The 19111-nt window shown below is 40.4% G+C and overlaps 1 protein-coding gene and 2 long non-coding RNA genes across 3 annotated transcripts in view; 1 reads left to right on the forward strand and 2 right to left on the reverse strand.

Moving 5' to 3' along the window:
• LOC145459768 (uncharacterized) overlaps nt 1-12500 on the reverse strand; it is a 63062-nt gene extending 50562 nt beyond the window's left edge. Inside the window, exon 1 of the mRNA XM_080338320.1 lies at nt 12462-12500. The gene's annotated coding sequence lies outside the window, so the exon portion shown is untranslated. The remainder of the gene's footprint in view (nt 1-12461) is intronic.
• LOC145434144 (uncharacterized) overlaps nt 1-19111 on the forward strand; it is a 376188-nt gene that overhangs the window by 189255 nt on the left and 167822 nt on the right. The window lies entirely within an intron of this gene.
• LOC145434122 (uncharacterized) lies at nt 2523-4217 on the reverse strand. The gene is made up of 2 exons (XR_013913279.1): nt 3481-4217; nt 2523-2788 (listed from the first exon to the last, which is right to left on the reverse strand). It is a non-coding gene; the product is annotated as an uncharacterized LOC145434122 (long non-coding RNA).

Consider the following 19111-nt stretch of genomic DNA (forward strand, 5'->3'; position numbering starts at 1 on the left):
AAAGAAACCGTCATATTTTGCTACAAAAAGTTTGTTTATTCCGTTACCAATTTCACAAGATCTGAAGCAATTGAAGCTATGATTACAATCATTCACAATTCATATACAAGTAGTTGCGTGAATGCAATGTGTCCAGTACACGCTTTTCACAGAAAACACCCAGCAGGGGCACGAGAGATCTGATACACTTTACACGGCGATAAGTATTTGCACTGCATTCAAATGTCGAATTATAATGAACGATTGGGACTTGTCTGTGTCATCAAGATTGTTCGCTGAATTGCACATTGTTCCCTGCATCAACCACAAATATATCATGCCTATTGCTCAATTCGCAGGCTTGGCGTGGGCAATTTTTCATAGATCGATGGCGCTGCATTTGATGTCGCATCGATCGATGATGCTGCTTTAGATGACGCAAAGTATCAGAAGTTATCTATTATTATAACAGTAATTTAATTATATAGCAGGCACATTTACGTCTTATGCCCACCACATCGGTTAGCAGCTTGATCTAACAACGACATGTGATACAAAACGATCCTTGCACCCAAGTAATCAAGTATCCTCTGGTATACACGGCATCTTTAGTGACTGCGACATGCATCTCATTCGTACATTATTTGCTTCGACGGCACCTAGTTGGATATACAATATACATTATACATACAAATTATATAGGATCGGAAACGTGACCAAAATCAAATTTCTGGGAACAAAGCCCCACATTTTACCAGTATGACCGGAAGGTTGGGCTACATCGTTGCCTTTATTCTACATCTACAGCACATCTGCAGTGTGTCAAGTTCATGTGCTGCTACAGCATAGAAATATTCTTAGATTCATCGACAAAACTCTCATCGTGCAAATGAGTGCAAGCTCTATTGATGCTGAGGATCTCGAACGTCGTATGTATTGTAGAGCAGTACGATAATCAAATATGTATATAACCGTATATCGCGGACTCATCATAGACCTGATACAGAAAGGAAGGATTGTATCAGCCTGGCATTATCCAATTCACAGCTATTGAGCTATACGAAAGATAACGAACTATGGAATTGTTTGCAACTAAGACATATCAGATCGGGGGAGGCACCGGCCACAGCGAGCTGCTCTGTGGCCGGCCACAGAATGTAATGTGGATTTCACAGCTTTTCTGGAACTTGAAACAGATTTTCCACATATTCTTGGTTCTTTGATTCCGTAATTGTTTCGTTCGGGTACTTTCATTACGGTATTTAGTATTGAAAACAAGAAAACAGGTAAAATGTCGGCATATTGACCGATCCAGTATCTCGATGGAACAGATTATGCATTCAAGGAGGTATATAGTCGAGTCTACTTAAGCGTAAATCGAAAATCGGCAGTAAATTAAGACAAATTCCCAGTACGGTATTGTATTATTCATAAATTCATCAGGGCAATCCACGAAAGATTTTAAACTGCCCCTACAAACATCCTTAAACTGCATGATCAAATATATATGTATTACTTATTCGCACCGCAGACTCATCATAAACGATAAACATGGTTGAAAAATGAAGGGCCTTATCATCATCATATTGTTAATCGTAGGTTTGCATATTTACAAAATAAAACTAACTATACAATCGATTGCAATTGCAACTGCAACGGCACAATGCACAATCCACATCTTACGGTTGAAAATCAATATCAGAACGGGGGAAGCACCGGCCACAGCGAGCTCTTATCTGTTCTGTGGCCGGCCACAGAATGTCATGTGAATCTCACAGCTTTTGGGGAACTTATAGAGATTTTCTGACGGATATCTGGTATATTTTTTCCAATTCTATGCAGTTGCATACGATTAGCTGTGACGAGTTTCAGCCGGATATTTGGTCTATTTCTATAAAAAAAAAAGATACAAATTAACACTTACCATCAGTTACCAGTTTTGATAATGTCTTCATCGCCTCTATCTTTCTATACCATTATTTCCTGTTTCATTTAGCGGATATCCTCCTTTTTAATGCATTCTTTACATAATTTTTTGTGTTTCTAATTGATATATAGAGACGATCTCAAATCGTTTGATCTTCTTCCCATCTTTTCATTGTATCGCTATTCTTCTGGTATTTCGGGTGAAAATGCATATAAACTGAGCTAAAATGTCGCTCTCACCTAGTTCTATTTACTGTACGCCCATAATAGAACATAATTGATCATGCATTCGACCACGATTGGGTCACATACAGTGATACTAACTTGATATATTGCAGCCGGCCATGAAATTTGGCTATGGCCGGCCATGAAATTTAGTCATGGCCGGCCATGAAATTTCAGTATGGCCGGCCATGAAATTTCCATGGCCGGCCATGTCAAACTCATTCTCATGGCCGGCCATGAAAATCACCATGGCCGGCCACAGAATAGCACTTTTCATGGCCGGCCACAGAATAGCACTTTTCATGGCCGGCCACGGAATATCTGTGGCCGGCCACGACATTATCCGTGGCCAGTAAGTGGCCACGGGAATGCTGAAAGTCCGTCTCCGAAACTGTTTGCTCGTAAATATATACGTAAACCCGAACATAACAAGTCGTTTCATGACAGTCTTTCTCAGGTTGGGAAACTTGGATCCAATCTTTGGCGCATAAAATTTGTCTATAGTTTTAGATTAGGATTTCACTTTGACGGTAGAAACTCTCTGTGGGTCGATCAAAATGCCGTCGCGGGCCGAATCGCGGCCTGTACTTGAGTCCTGGCCCTCAGAAATCCATTTTTCTTGAGCCGACAAGTGAAGGAGAAGTTGCGATCGTATTATCTGAAATGAAAAGTAACAAAGCAGTAGGACCCGATCTCATCCCAATGCACTTTCTGAAGCTAGTCTTTAATATTATTGGTGATGTTATATGCATTTTCTTTAATGAGTCGATACGTCTGGGCATTTTCCCAGATGCACTGAAAACTGCCAGAGTAATGCCAGTGTTTAAGAAAGGCTGTAAAAAGCAAATTTCTAACTACCGACCAATATCTGTTCTGCCAAATCTTGCCACGGTTTTCGAAAAACTGATTGACTGCCGATGCCGACTCAAAAATTTTTTTGAATTTAATGCAGTACTGTCTCCGACTCAGCATGGATTCAGATCAAACCACAACACCAACCATGCAATACTATCAATTGTAACGGACTATTACAAAACCATCAAGCAAAGAAAAAGTGGCTGCAACATTTTTATCGACCTCCGCAAAGCTTTCGACACAGTTAACCACAGAATCTTAAGATACAAGCTAGAACACTATGGAATCAGGGGTATTGCAGCAACTCTACTTGAAAGCTACCTGGCAAATCGCAAACAATTTGTTAAACTGGGGACATTAAGATCGACTACCAGAGATATAACTTGTGGAGTCCCACAAGGCTCAGTCCTTGGACCGACTTTTTTCCTCATTTATATTAACGACATTGTTAATGCATCTTTATTCCGCACAACCCTATTTGCTGATGATACTCACCTCTTCATAACCTCCAACACTGTCAATGATTTGCATGCATCCGTGAATAGGGAACTCCCAAAAGTGTCGAGATGGCTGCAAGCAAACAAACTAAGCTTGAATGCAGATAAGACCGAGATGCTCCTTTTATATAATGCCGTTTCACTGTGAACATCAATGATAAACAAATCTCCATATGTGACTCAGCAAAATATCTCGGTGTCACTATTCATGCTAAAATGTCTTGGAAGCAGCATATTGAATGCACAATATCAAAACTAGCTCGGTGTGTGGGAATAATGACCCGTCTGCAATCTTTGGTTTCCAGATCAATACTACGAACCATATATTTTTCTCTTTTCCACTCTCACCTGCAATATGGAATCGTAGTATGGGGAAGTGCATGCAAAACATTTCTGTGCAGAATTCGAACCCTGCAAAACCGTGCGATACGGCTGATCTCATCTGTACCTTTACGTACCAATTTATCGCCTTGCTACCGTAAGCATCGAATTTTGCGAGTTGATGAGCTATATCGCTTCGAAGTATCAAAAGTTGTTCACAAATATTTTTCCAATAGTCTGCCTCTTGTGTTTGATGACTTTTTCATACCTGCTAAAAATGTCCATTCCCATTACATGAGATCCTCGTCAAAGGGAAATATCTACTTACCCCCACCCAATAGCAACCTAACTAAGAGATCTATCGACTACTCGGGACCTATCATTTGGAATGCATTACCACCACATATCCGTGAATTGTCTTATGATAGATTCAAAAAAGCCCTACTTGATCACCTCTTATCGTTACACTAACACTGTTGCCCTACCTCGCCCAGACATTGCTTCATTGATCATTTGCAACCATCGTTTGATTTTTCTTCTATTTTATTTTTTTAACTACTGTAACTTTTTTTACAGCCAGACTGTTTAGAGTCAAGTGTACCTGTTTGATGCTGGTGTGATCAGACTAGATGACCCTCACGGTTTTATCGATCATTCCTATCTAATACCGAATACTGTGCATCCATATTTTCTGTACCACCACCACTGCCGTGTGTTATGTATTTTGGTTTGATGAAAAATAAAGACTCTCTCTCTCTCTCTCTCTCTGTATGTTGCCCGTCCCTGCGCTAGATGCTGGACGTGATATGTTCATAAAATATATATTCTTCATTTTGTTGCCGTAAATGTTGCGATCACGCCAAAAGTATCGTCGGAAGCGTTATGCGTTAATATTGCATTAGCCTCCATCCATCTTTGCGGAAATGGTTTTCGGCACTCCTCGTTCATATCAAAACGAAGACGCGGATTTTCAAGACACGACCACGTAGCCTACTTCAAGAAATACAGCAGCAGAATTAGCTTTGAAATAATAAAAGTCTACCAATTTCTACATAAATAGTATGATGTTATTTTCATGAAAAATCATTATTTTGCTGTTTATCACAAGCCTACACTTCATATTTGCATAAGACAGATGAAGGTTGCTCCATAATAGAGGCAAAATTGAACTAAAACGTGAGGGGGTCCGCGAGGGTCCGTGACGGTCAAAAGGGGTCCGCGAAGCCGAAAAGGTTGAGAACCACTGATCTAGCATCTCATCTTCAAGGTATTTAGTTGTTATATCACAGAAGAAAATGGATTTCGTGGTGGCGCGGTTTCAATTCTTTCATTGGGACAGATCAGATTTCAAACGAATGCTTACAAATTTGCTGCGACTGACAACTGCAAATCCAAATTGCTATCTCCAACATTTAATTTTTCAGAAACCTTGACAAAACATTCATAAACAGCAATATATGTTTGCATCGGCATGCCTTTGGTAAGTTGACAGTTTTAGTAATTATGAAGCGAAGCGAAAACAGTCCCATGCTTTTCTCCTTAGTAAAAAATGCAAATTAGGTTACCGCAATGACTTTACAAATATAGAGGCTTCGCAGACCCCCTGAAAATGCTTCGTGGACCACCAGGGGTCCGTGGACCACCAGGGGTCCGCGGACCCCCGGATGAGATCCACTGGTCCATAGAAAGAGTCTACGTTCAAAATCTTGAATTTGAGGATATTATCGCTGATTTTGCATCGGCAAAGCCCGAAAAGTTAAGTTTTTAGACGGCTATTGATTTTCTATTCGAACAATACATTCGTTCGCTATTTCTTGTCTTGAATATTTTTGGCCTTATTAACGTTGAGACGGTGAGGCTGAGACGCGGCATATTACTTGTAATTATTTTCATTGACAAGATTGCTTGAACATGAATCTATATTTATATTAGCTGCGGTCTACTTAGGGTAGGGTTACCATATTTCAGAAACCCCAATTCCGGACACTCTTTAGCGCCCTCTATGAGTTATGACGTCACACTAGCAAAGCTTTGGTCGGATACCAGAGGTGCTGGTCACGATCCGGTTCAGGAGTGTGTGGCTGTGTCTTGTGCAATCGGGCCCGAAAGCTCATGTTTACAGCCTCCTCCCGCCGAAATATACAATGATTTTGAGCTCACACCAGTGGCGGCTCGTCCTATAGGGCAACTGGGGCATTGCCCCACCTAAAATTCTGTTCAATAACAATTTAACCATTTATAGACGCACAGCAATCAGTATATACCGAGATCACGGCGAAACCCGCATTATTCTTGTGCTTTCGCTAACAAATGCCCATACATAGCGAAGTCTCTGCGAAAATCGAGTTCTCTTCTGTGTTTTCGCTTTGTGAATGCCTAGCCGGGGCTTGCCCCGGTAGCGCTCATAAGCTTTCACTATCTATTCTCTCAAAGCCGCGCACAATAAAGAAACGGTGATTTACTCTCTCCTATTCGTAAAATGGCCGAGCAAGTGGGGCAACTATGCCTGTCGCCCTTAAGGTGTGATGTAACAATCGTATCTATATCTGAACTCGGTTACCGTGATATGCGTTGACTCGACCTTTGCTGGTATATGTCGATTTTGACGGTGTTTCGCACCATGATAATTCTTGAAACTTTGTACGATATGTCGTGAAGGTGGTATTTAGCACTGCTCCAAGTTTCAGGCTTGCTACTCAAAGATAAGGGTGGTAATTTCGTTTCCGAAGTTCAGTGTGTGCTGATCTATCATGTACATTGTACAGCAAACAGATTTTACTCAAAAGCCGGTATTGGTCTCCATTGATTTTGACGATGTTCCATACCGAGATCGGTCATGATATTTGGCACAGTAAGTCTTAATGTTAGTATCGACCGCTGTAATAAGTTTTAGGTTTGTCACTGAACTATGTGGGTGGTAATTTCGTTTCCAAAGTCGAGTGAGAGCTGACTCTTCATTTATCGCTAACAGATTTACGCAAAAGCCGTTATTGGTCTCTATTGATTTTAACGATGTTCCATACCTAGATCTGTCATGAGCTTTTGCACGGTATGTCTTGATTTTAGTATCGAACACGGTGCCAAGTCTTAAAGTTGACGCTCAATGATTGAGGCAGTTATTTCGTTTTCGAGGTCGAGTATGGTAGAGATGCGCGCTGATCTGATACTTAGCCTATACCTACATCATTGCGGATCTCACGGAAAAGCCGGTGTCTGTCTGTGCTAATCTAGTCTGCGTTCCATAACGAGATCGGTGATGATATTTCCAATGGTATATCTCGATGATCGCATGAAACAGCTAACTAAGATTCTCGGTTTGCATTCAAATATTCACATAATTTTATGTTCGCCAATGTGCATTTCACTGTGAAATTGTGGCCTTCAAACCATTTGCTTACAATCCCCTGTCAAATGCGATAGCTATTTCATTTTCGATGTTGGCTAACAGCTGATCATTCGATCAGCCTATTCCTCGATCTATTTTACTCAAAGTTCGGTGTTCGTCTGTTTGTATTGATTTTGACAGTGTACCATGCCGGAATGGGTTATGAGATTGCGAATGCTACTTCTCGATGATTTCATGTAACAGTATGCTAAGTTTACGGCTTTCATTCATGTATTTATTGATTAATATATTTTCCAACGGCGATTTGGCAGCAGACAGTAAGCCGTATGTGTTGCGTCACAATCTCCAGTTTCAAGCCCAAAATGTACTATGTTGTTCCGAGACCGAAGTTCCGAGGCTGCTGTCCTTAGTTCTTCAAAGACCATTCAAATTGATGTTCTGGATTCAATATGACAGGCCCTATCTATGAGATAACAATTGCGTATGTGTCCGAAGTCGTTGACCTTTGCAGTTAGGCTTACGCAATCTCTCGAGTTCTAGTCATTGGAATTAGTCTGGTCAAGTCAAGTGCGAACATGAATCGTATTAAATCTTTGCTCCGTACGTAGGCTAGTTTACGCAGTTGCCTTTAGAGCGAAAATTAAAGGTCTAGAAGACTACTCCTTGTCGCTTCGACATATTCCTGTCTTTTCATTGTATCGCATTTTTGTGGTGTATTGAACTGATAAAATTGCTAATAAACCAATGATGATGATGATAGAAATTGTCCAGTCCATTGATCCAATCGTACGCCGGGTACCTCCGCTTTGGTTGCCTATCACCTGGTCGTAACTCGTAACCACCAGCTCAGTGGTCGTAAGTCGTAACACACCAGGATCGTGTACGAAACACTTTCGGAAACTCGTAACCACCAGCTCAGTGGTCGTAACACACCAGGATCGTACACGAAACACTTTCGGACGGCCTATCGATTTGCGTAATCTCTAACTCTGACTCTACCATGAAATCATAACGCATGCTACTAAGGATGACCTGATAATTGATTCGTGGCATAGGGACGATTCTTAGTTCACGTACATTATGTAAAATAATCCTTTGATAAAAAAAAAATGAATAAAACATTTGTTACCACACTTCAAGTCACGGCTCACCGGCAAACCTCTCGCGGCACCTACGTTGAAATCACTGTTGTCGGAAAATTCATGTGACCATCATATTAAAGTTACTTTTTTACGTTGGAAAACGCCATTGTGACGTCATGTTGATAAAAGTCGCTCGCAGCCCTTGCCCCACCACCCGATATTGTCACGAGCCGCCACTGGGATTCAATATGACAGGCCCAATCGAGATAACAATTGCGTATGTGTCCGAACTCGTTGACCTTTCCAGTTGGGCTTACGCAATCTCTCGAGTTGTAGTATGGATAACTAACCTACGGTAGGTTGGTTATCTAGTTATAGTCATTTCCATTTCTGCAGACAATTAGTCAGGTCAAGTGCGAACATGAACCGTGTTGAATCTTTGTTCCGTTTGTCTTCAGGATCGTCTAGGCCAGTGGTTCTCAACCGGGGGTCCGCGGACCCCTAGGGGTCCGCGAAGCAATTTCAGGGGGTCCGCGAGACCTCTAAATTTTTAAAATGGTTGATAACCTGATTTTTATTTTATTTTTCAATTTGAGAAAGCATGAGGCAGTTTCACACCACAACTGCTAAAACCTCATGACTCATATCATCGTATTAATCGTCTGACATGGACTATGGTAGTGTGGAAACTCATTTTCATTGCCAATTTTCCAATAACCTGCTCATACAAACTTATTGCTCTTTAGAGACGTTTTGTAGGGGTTTGTGGAAAAAATAAAAATATGGAGATAGTAGCGTCAATCAGGGTGACTTCGTAATGTCTACGAATCCTTCTCGATTTGAAGTTGTCAGTCTCATCAAGTTAGTGAACAGTCGTTTGAAATTAAAAAAATCAGAAGTATTTCCATAATTTGTCTCAATGCAGGGAACAGCTTCTTGGAGGTACAGAGTTTTAATATAAAATTGAATAGTATATTCCTATTGAAATGAACCCGAATATTTTCGGCTGACACTCGTCATTAATCGGACAATGATATACCTGCTCTTAAAGCTCGGCTATCACATGTGGCGCATTCTTATTGCGGATGCCCTATCGACAAGGCTGATTTTTTGATGTACAAGGAGTGTTTCGTTGCTATCAAAGCATTACGCTCCAACCCTGAAATTCATATCACGAGTTATATTGGTATGCAGCCTTGTCTTGTTAATGTTCAATTATTCATGGTCGAAAATGTTTGCTCGTAAATATATATTTAACCCGAACAGAACAAGTCGTTTCATGACAGTCTCTGGTTGGAAAACTTGGATCCATGCTCTGGAGCATAATATTTGTCTATACTTTTAGATTAGGATTTCACTTTGACGGTAGAATCTCTCTGCGGGTCGATCAAAATGCCGTCACGGGCCGATTCCGGCCCGCGGTCCGTATGTTGCCCGTCCCTGCGCTAGATGCTGGACGTGATATGTTCATTAAATATGTGTTTCTTCATTTTGGTGCCATAAATGTTGCGATCACACCAAAAGTATCGTCGGAAGCGTTATACGTAAATATTGCATTAGCTTCCATCTATCTTTGCGGAAATGGTTTTCGGCACTCCTCGTTCATATCAAAACGAAAACGCGGATTTTCAAGACACGACCACGTACTTCAAGAAGTACAGCAGCAAAATTAGCTTTGAAATAATAAAAGTCCACTAATTTCTACATAAATAGTATGATGTTATCTTCAAGAAAAATCACTATTTTGCTGTTTATCACAAGCCTACAGTTCATATTTGCACAAGACAGATGAAGGTTGCACCATAATGGAGCTAAAATTGAGCTAAAACTTTAGGGGGTCCGCGCGGGTCCGTGACGGTCAAAAGGGGTCCGCGAAGCCAAAAAGGTTGAGAACCACTGGTCTAGGCGCTGTACGAGTTCTTTGAATTTATCCGTATCTGGCAACATGTGTTGACGTCTGCCTGGTGTTAGGCATTTCAGCTGATCTCTGGTTAGCTCGTAAGATTCTTCTTCGCCGAGTATTGTAAAACCAGGATTGCGTTGTTGTGACCAACCCTCGTTTTGAAACTCATCTCTGCCTACTGTATTATAAGCCGGGTTGCGTAGTAGCGACGTACCGCCGCGCATAACCTCATTCCTGCCTTCTTGGTAGGTCGGGTTGCGTTGTTGTATTACACCACGGCGTGGAATCTCGTCTCTACCATCTATATCGTATGCGTGATTATGTCGTGACTCGTCTTGGCATGAAATTTCTTCTCTACCTGCTGTATTGTGGACGCGATTAGGCGTCGAGCGAACATCGCTGTTGTCCGGACCTAACGATGAGGGTAGACGTACATGTGAACGTCCAGTATCTTCCAATCTGTCAAGTAACTCCGCTGCTTGCTCAGCCACACGCGATTCGGACAGCTTTAGGTTAGCTTGTAAATCATTTTTTTCTTTCTTATTTCGTTTCAAATCCGAACAAACACCGCGATATTCATCTTCCCACCGTGACGCCAGATGTGTTGCCTGGTTCTCGTAATTCTTTGACTGTTGCAACTTTACTCGCATTTGTGATAATTCGTTGTGTAATTCTTTAATTCGACCTTCGAGATATTCCGCCCTGTCATCGGCTTCCTGATAATTCTGTGTTTGCTTTCTTTCTTCCTTATGGGCAATCCACAGCTCATTACGTTCCTTTTCCAAGTCCTTTTGAAATTCATCTATCCTTGTTATTGCTGTCTGCAATTTGTACATTAGGTCTTCTTTTTTGTCTCTTGTGGAATATAATATGGGGTCATCGTCATAGGGATCTTCCCATTCATTCAATATCTCGTGGTCAATGCCTGGTGTATATCCCGGCGCGCCTCTCTTACCAATATTAAGCTGTCTTCCCAATATACGCCTAGTTCTGGTTGGGTATAGCATACGTTCAGGGTTTCTATCCCTCCACTCGGACTGATTTTCTTCATATTCTTTCCATTCCGGCTCGCCCAGTTCAGGTTCCCCCGAAATTAGCATATTTACATGCCCCCGGTCCATCGAATCCGTTGATGTTCCCCCTGCTTGTTTTTTTGTAGCGTTGGCTTCGCGGACAATGGGATATTCTAGCTCATTATCATCAGGCGCAGACGGCGCCTGACTTCTGTTATCTCCTTCCATCGATTCTTGGTACGACGGTGGCGTTTTAGGAGTCATACTGAAGCTGGGGTGCGTCCCATGGGTATTTCGAAGAATGCTAGCATGAGCTATTTGTTCACCCATAACCGTAGCAGTTTCCAATGATCTAGCCAGTTCTTTGGGATCAATACCTTTCAGCCGGCGTTTATGTATTTTCTTCAGTTCATCCAACTCCTTTCGTATTTCAGAGATGGACTTGTAAGCCCTGCTTATTTCTTTTTCGACGTGAGGCAATATCTTCCCCTCCTTATTTTGAAGATCAGCGTCCCTTTTTGCCTTCTTAATCAAGTCCGAATGTTTTTTAACAGCCTCGTTATAACGATGTTGAGTTATTTTTATCTGTTGTCTTGTATCTTTCAATTTTTCAATGCGATCCACGCTCTTTGCTCGAGTTTTCGATGGGGTACGACTTCTGCTGAACATGCCCGATCGTGAAGTAGACCTTCCTTGCCGTACAGTATAAACACTGGTAGTTTCATCACCCGAAACAGTGGCCTCTCCTTCCGACACATGACCTTTGTCAGCAGACTGCTCGCGAGATGTCCTACGAGAGCTACTCAGAGATCGAGTGGTTTTGGAATCTGCAGATCTGGTCCGTCGCCACAATTTTTTCAACTTAGATTCTGGCCCAGTGTCCATGTTCTCTCTATATCTCTCTCGATCTCGGTGGGACCTCCAGTTACACAGGGTTTACACCTGTTTATATAGCTATGACAGCGTATAGATTGTGAAGACACAATGCCCTCTATACGGGTCACCTATATCTTTAGTATCACTTATAAATTGTCAGGCAGAGGTGCCAGTGTACAACAATTTGTGATAATATAGTGTCCAGTTCCTTTGTAGTATGCAGTATCACTTGTAAGTTGTCAGGCAGAGATGCCAGTATACGACAAGTAGTGATAACAAGTAATGTCCAATTCTTCCGTCGTATGTAGCTACCTTTCAGTCGTAGCTCACACACAGCTTTAATTCCGTCGTATGGTTACCTTTCAGACGTAACTCATACAGCTTTCAACCAGAATTTATTACTAATTAGTAGCTAATTAGTATCCAATCAAGCCAATCAATCTTAATACAACCAAATACTCCAATGAGCGTTTACGTCACAATTACAGCACAATTACTTAACAATTAATACACAATTACATCAACAATACACAGGCTTCAGCATAAGGTATGTTCCAACCGGGTTGCATGCTTATCACTGCATATCATAGGCCCTTTAATTGACAATTACATCAATAATATACGGTGTTCAGCAAAAGGTATATTCCAACCGGGTTACATGCTTATTACCATATATCATAGACACTTTATTTCACAATTACATCAATAATATACAGCATTCAGCAAAAGGTATATTCCAACCGGGTTCCATGCACATTACTGCATATCATAGATGCTTACAGCACAATTACAACATGATTACATCCATTTATCAGATTATTTTCACATCTAATACATGTGATGGCCTTTCTGCCATAAACATTACACATTCACATTCTGCCGTAGAGATGTTCTAGGCTTTTTTATTCGACAATTCACACTACAATACGTTTACAGAAACACATATGGGGTGTGGGTCTACATCACGGCAGGTCTCGCCTTCATTCGTCGTATAATTATCGGCAAATATTCCGTTACAATCACATTTCAGTAGCCGTTCATTACCTCGTCATATTACTCAAGTCTTTATGTACTTTTTAGTTGTCACAGGCAAACGTTTCCTGTTTTTCAACAGCCTATTATTACACGACTTTCCGATGATAACAACAATCAACACATATCCTCCAAGCTTATGGCACATTACATTATGTACTAGATTATTGAATTTTCATGAATCCATTGGAGCGAAAAATCCTCTTTCATAGGGTGTAATGCCACTATATGTCGAAACCACCGTATTTTTGCCTCTTCATAACCTTTCCCAAATGTCATTACAATAATGTTATTGTGTTGTTCTACTGCTTCTGCCAACAATGTCTCTTTATTTTCGTTCGTGATTCCATTTCCAAATGTTTGTTGAATATATGGTTCTAATAATGACATGATGAGATTTGAATCGGATAGAGCCCAATTCTGCCATTTGTCTTCTTCAGAAATATTTTCTTCATAATATTCCTTGAAATTTTTGAAATAAGTTTCTATCTGTTCACGAGCCGCGGTTCTGGCAAGGTCCATTAATTCTTTTACATTCATATTAAGTCTTATTATTATTAAGATAATATCTTAATAAAATACATTCACATCACATTCGGCACCCGAGTTATATCGGTGTCATGACATTTTCTATTTCTTCTAAAGATACCAGAAGGGCAACGGGAGAATTTACATCGATTTCAGTCAACCTGTCCGTTATCCATTCAGGCGGTATCTGTTGCATTATGGGATGACATGAAACCATAAACACATACCAACAATATTGAGCTTGGCGAAAATCCTTCATTATTATCATTCTGGCAATAGCGCGATGTTTTTCATATACATCATCAAACAATTTTGTTGTAAGATTTGCAAAGCACTTAGACATGTATTCCTTTGTCATTTGCTCCATCAATTCTCGCGATGTTTTTCGCCAATTGTTGAATTTCTCCTCTCCTTGAAATTCAGGGCCATCGTAGGCTTCGTCAAATTTGTCGAAGTAGTCGTATATTTGTCTTTTTGCCAAAGCTAATTCCCAAGGTTTCGCAGCTCTAGGCATCTCAGTATTTTCGTCATATGCTTATAACATAATAACATTGTTGTTATTGTACATTCCAAATACGTTTATCAAATGATATTTGCACATTATCTAGAAAAGGCAACATGGATCTGGCGATACCAACGAATCGATGTCAACACTTGGGCCACTGTTTTCGGGACGTATTTCCATTCTTTTTGTAACCAGTCCGGATTTAGAATATCCGGATATACCCATATTTCCCTGACATTGCCATACTTCTTTATGTCCCCATATTTCATTTGCATACTTATCAATACAACTTTCTCTTTGGGTATAGATTTCTTTTGAAATTTTTACATTAGTCAATTTCATAACTAATCCCCTCATTAATTCGTATGTCATGATTCTTCTGCCCACGCCTCTTTCGCGTCCGTCCATTCTAGTCATGAAAATTTCACCCAAAACATAACAGAATTCATTTAAGGTTTGTTGCGTTATTTCATCATTCAAGTCTGTTTCAATTGGTCCAGTATTCGTACGTTTTTGCCAATCGACGTCTCCCGTCAACAAATTCCATACCCTTTGTCTATACTGTGCAATTTCGTCATTCGAATTGTGTTTTTGTATGTCATCTTCGTCCAGTTCGTCATATATTAAGCTTAGATTCATCCAATTGAGAATATATGAATCTCTCTCGACATAGTCAAATTCCAACATCCTTCTTATCTTTAATTATGCAATTTGCATTAACTAAGGTCAACTTAATACAAGGTCCAATCGTTCATTAATTCAGTAAACGTGTCATTATCAATTTACAATTTCAACAAATTTATTTTTTATTACCTCACACAATTACATCTACAATATACAGAATTCAGCCACAGGTATTGTCCATTTATCAATGGTAACCAATTGAGTTGCATCCTTATTACTGTATATTGTAGGCACGTTAACTTATGATTGTGTCAGAAGCAAGCCATTCTTCATTTTCACATTTACATTCATGAATTCATTCTATACAAAGGCACATGTTACACTGGTATGAATAACCCAATTTATGCTTCGGACACATCAAGGCAAGTATTTCCTGTTTAGTATCGCAATACATCATCATGCTATCGTGCCAAATACACACATTGCACAGCCACTACACTGACAAATCAACCTTCACAATTAACAATTCATATCCCAAAATATCAATTCACGCTTCATTAACTCATTACACATCACAAATGTTAATTCATGTCTCATCAATGTCTGCACACATGCTATTGTGCTGCCTCGACTCTCCAGAATGTTCGCCTGCGTTTATTTAATAATTATTCACAAATTCTCGCCATGAATTACTTTTTGTCAGTATTTTTCGATCAACTTTTTATTCCTTTGACCTTTTCCCCTTTCTTAACCAAACATACATAAATAATCATTTTCATTTCCGCCAAAGCGTTCTCATTGCCCCCGCGAAACATTTTGGTTGTTTTAGCAATTCCAGAACACATACCATTTAAGTCTTAACATTTGATAGCAAATATACCAGTCTTATGTAATTACTACAAAATTCTTTATTCTTCTTTCCGAATCATGTTTGATTTTCTTACTGCCATCCAAATTATCCATTAATTTGTTTAGAATGGCAATATTTTCCAACAAGAATCAAAATTGTTCTTTTTCAATTTCTTATCATTTTCTCTAATTTTATCTCACCTTACTTCGCTTAGGCATATCGTCTGGAAAGCGACACAACACAATCAACGTGTATGCAGCTCAATTTCAATAATCAGATCGTTACACAATAAATTACCAACAAATGCATTCATTGACATGCACTACGAAGACAGCATAAACCCTAATCGTCGCGATGACCTTTTACTCTGACCCCTCATTTGCTGACTTAGACCTAGGAGGAATAAGGCTGACAGATTGATCCGAACATGGCCATAGACCAGTTTTAATCAACGTGTCCTAAGGTGTGTCAAGTTCAAGCTTTTCTCAAGTCGTCCCATCACAGCATTCAACCCTTCATCCTTGTCTGATTTATGTTGTCTTGACGACAACATCACCAGTCAAAATGTCGGGATACACCGTTTAAGGACACGGAGTCCAACTCTCGCCATTCTCACCTTATTCCCCACTTCGAATTTTATCCAAACAACCAAATGTTGTTATTAAGCAATTGGAGCTATCAATAGTTATTGCCCATGCATTATGCACAACCGGTTTCCAATTGAGCCCCCTTCCAGCAGGCAAAACCTTCTCCGTTGGCAATGAGATGTTCCTATCTAGTTAGTCCTATCTATATAGACCCCCCAATCCCCACATTTTATTACATATATACATTTCTCGAGCAGGTCTGTCGATGGGAATGTCGACCGGAGGTTCATAGCAGCGTTTGGCATACACTAATCACCCTAAAAGCCGGGGAAACTAATTGAACATATTAGTTTAAATCTTTGTCTTTCGGCCTTTGATCCGTGTGCTGTTGCAGTCTATAGTCTGATGTAATATGCAGTTTTTGTCTTCCTCGTGGCACAAGTCGCAGTGCGTTGCGGCTAAAACACAGACTCGTGTTCTCTTCAAGGCTGCTCGCAGCTCTCTTTTCGTCTTTTTACCAATGGAAATAGCATTTCCAGGCGTTAGGATTCTTCCATCAGATTGCAAAGTTCCTTTCGGGATTTTCTTTCCTTCCATCATCTCTTTACTAGCAAGCATAACTCCTTTGGGCAATTCTTGCTTCGTTTCTCCCTTCAATACCTTTTGTTCATTGTGTCTCATCATTCGCGTTTTTTTGAAGAGTTGTTGGTAATTAGGCTCTATCATATGCATTAGTATTTCGCACATCCTGACATCCTGCCAATGTTCAGGATCATTTCGTATCTTCATACGCTTGTATCTTTCGAACGCCGCCTTCGTTTCTTTGGTTATTTTGATCGACGAATTAGATTTTTCTCGAAGCATTCGATTGTATCTTTTTCGAGCTCTCTGCGATAATTGCGATTTGTCCACAGTTTCGATAGCCTGTTCTTCTTCTGCACTTGTCGACGGCCGACTATTTACTTGTCTCGCAGGCGTTACGACTCCCTTTGGTGATGCGTTACTTGTCAAAATCCATTTCATGACTGATGGTGACTCGTTCTTTCCAACTGCTCTGGCCATACCTCTTGTCAGTACCAGATTCTGTTACCGAATGTGTAGCATGTGCTATTGTATCATCAGGCGATATCTGTTCAGACACCTTCTTCCTGGAATATCCATAGATCTCATGTACCATGGCATGTGAAACACGACAAAATCGGCGCTAATATCCTTCCTTGAATACCAATGAATATCATGTAGCGTTGTTCCATATTTCATGTCAATTACCATGACACACAAATTTGTTTTACATGAGTCGTCGTTATGAATTCCATTTTAAATATTGTATGTTACAATCTGTTTTACATCCCACGATTTTACTTCTCACATTCGATATCGTCGGCCCACTTCACCCCCTTTGTTGGTTTGGCCTGATATGCCGGCAGTGCTATCGCCGCCATTTTAACGGCTTCGGGTAGTATCTTTTTCCCTTCGTGAATCAAATTGCTATTCTTGATTGACCACATACGTTCTTTTTTATTACTTCCCCACCTCAATGACGGATGTAATTTCTGTTTGTTTTCGTGGCACTGCGGGTGGCATTGTAATAGGATACATATCACTATTAGCACTGCTATACCGATGGCTGCTGGAATCAATAATGGCTTGAACAGTGATCCAAATACGCTTCCAAATATACCTCCGACTGTTTTACCAACGCCACTTACTATCTTCTCGCCTTCATTAATAACTGTCTCCAACCCAGTTCCGACACCTTTAGCAGTTTTGACAACTGCAGTTCCGAGACCTTTAGCTATTTTACCTGACGCGTCAAGCACCCGTTCAATTCCCGATCTTCGACCATACCATTTTTTTTCTTCATGTTTTATAGTCATACTTGCATTCTTGATCTTTTTCAATTCTCGGTGTATAGCATTATTCTCTATCTTTCTTATCGTCAGATTGCTATTGGTATCGTTGACAAATGATTCTAGCGGCTTTTCGAATTCTTCAATGTTGACATTTTCCACAGGTATTTTCATTCTCCTTGCAAGTGTTTTCAGTTGTATTATACCCTCTATAATATTCAATTCAAATTTGACATTACTGGGTACATGTATGTTCACTCGCAGCAATTCCCTGCTAACCATATCATCAGCCGCTAGATGAACTCGCGCCATTCTTTCCAGCATGTGTATTTCTGAAACTAGGTTCTTCAAAGTAATGGAACCATCTCCATTTCCCATCTGCACTAAGGTCGAAAGAGCTTTGTCATCTTTGTCTGCTAGCCGAGCTGTTTCAAATAACTTTACTTGCAAACTGGTTAACATCTTCATTAGTTCAGGCGTCATTTTGTGCATATGCCGAAGATCTACCGCAGTTCTTGCTAGATTCTTTGCATCATTACGAAACCTTTCTCTAATTTCTTTTTCCAGGCTTGCCACATGTGCATTGACGGCCGATTCCATTTTAGTGGAACCCCATTGTCCTGTAGTTGCCAATCGTATAATTCTGGAACCCACCGCTAGCACTTGCCTCTTTGACCTTGTCTGATTGTTAGCAGAGTCCGATTTTCCTGTCATTGTCTTAAAACAAAATGGCTGAACAGGATATTTTTCTTGCACATTCACATAGTAACGTGTGTCATTCCAGTACCTAAGTTTTGTAATTAGAGGAACAAAAGGATGGTCGCACTTATATTGTCGTGCTTTCTTGGTGTTTTCCGTTTGTAACAGTATTAAATCCTCTTCCAAAACTCCGTCATAACCTCCGAATCTTGGTGGCCAATCGGTTTCGTAGTCCGACCAATATGTATCCATAATCGATGCATTGCCTTTATTAATTCCTCTTCTCGGTAGTCCCAAGCGACATAAAGGAGTTCCGGATATGTTCTTGTTAGGTATTCCATAAGTTACTTTCAACCGTAGTCGATTATTCCAGACTCTATCGTGGTCTCCCGTATAAACAACCGACCCCCATC

The sequence above is a fragment of the Botryllus schlosseri genome, chromosome 2, assembly GCF_051294905.1.
Source record: "Botryllus schlosseri isolate E-star chromosome 2, Bs_hap1, whole genome shotgun sequence".
Lineage (NCBI taxonomy): Eukaryota > Metazoa > Chordata > Ascidiacea > Stolidobranchia > Styelidae > Botryllus > Botryllus schlosseri.